We start from the raw sequence: 1,288 nt of genomic DNA, 5'->3' as shown, positions 1-1,288 counted from the left end.
CGCAACGAATAACAGGGCAAAGCTTTGCCCTCCGGTGGGAATACGAGCTCCCTACCCCCCTGGGAATACGAGCTGCCTGACTCCCTGGGACTGTTTGCTAGCCTCGGGAGCATGGTAATTGTGACTTGTCCTTTGCATGGTTGTGCTCTTCGGTGTGGTTAGTTCAACCGAAGGCTGGCAAGCATCACTCATACATGCAACCTAACCTGGTCCCGGCCAGTGAAGTGCAATTCAACAGTCTCAGCCTTCTACACCGCGGATGTTGTGCCGTCCATCCGTCTTTATTCCCAACTGCAGTTGATGTCCCGTGCTTTTGCAGCTGGATCCAGACCACCCCCCTCAACGCAATGGCGGTTAATCTCTTGCAGCGTCGATCCTTCCGAACGGCAACTTTGCTCTTGGTTTCGGTAAGCATGCTACATCATGGGAGCTCATACTCCCTGCCATGGTATTGCTTCTTGCTATGCAGGGCGAAACATGAGTGCGTGAAAACGATGGTGTCAACACGAAAGCTCTTCTCGTCCACCGCTGGCCAAATGTACTGGAGAACGGCCAACCACAAGGCCTACCGAACCCTCTTATAGCAAAATAGCTTCAGTAGCAAGAGAGGCTCAAAGTCCATACGAGTCCAACTGGGAAAATCTGTATATTATACTGCAACCATATCATAATGTAAGGACCTGCCTCTTCGACCATCAAGGCGAAGTGAGTCCCTGACACGGCGGCATGCTGCAACAACCAATATGTTATAATAAGAAAATGATCATGACCTTATAGCAGAGAAGCATTTTATTTCTCCTGATCTTTGATGGAACCACTCCGAGCCACTAGACCACTCCAAGATGATCAATGATATACTCGGCAGTAATATCGGAATCTTTGAGTTTGGTTATAGACGCTTTGCTGTTCTTCTCCTTTTTGATAGTGGGTCATGCTCTGGAACTTTGTCGGGCGGTGATTCGTATCTGTCGTAGATTCTCTTTAGTTTCCCATTGCTGCATTCGCCACTTCCTTCACTGCCGTCAACATGACCGTCTTCACCAAACTTTTGCCCGATAGCACCGTATTTTTTACTTGCAGGACTGTCAAGCCTCATGGTGATGATACCGTACTTGCTCGATGACCCCTCTGCCGTATTAGCAAACCTGGCGTGACCCCCATCCGGGAGACAATCAGTTGCTAAAAGGCTATTGGAATATACGATGCTTCCGTCGTTGGCATTGTTGTTATTGTCATTGACGTCATCCTCGGCTGCATCTGCATCCGCACGGGAAGCATTATCAGAGGA

The sequence above is a fragment of the Metarhizium robertsii genome, assembly GCF_000187425.2.
Source record: "Metarhizium robertsii ARSEF 23 chromosome Unknown MAA_Scf_6, whole genome shotgun sequence".
Classification (NCBI taxonomy): Eukaryota; Fungi; Ascomycota; class Sordariomycetes; order Hypocreales; family Clavicipitaceae; genus Metarhizium; species Metarhizium robertsii.
Note: the sequence above shows the minus strand (reverse complement) of the source record.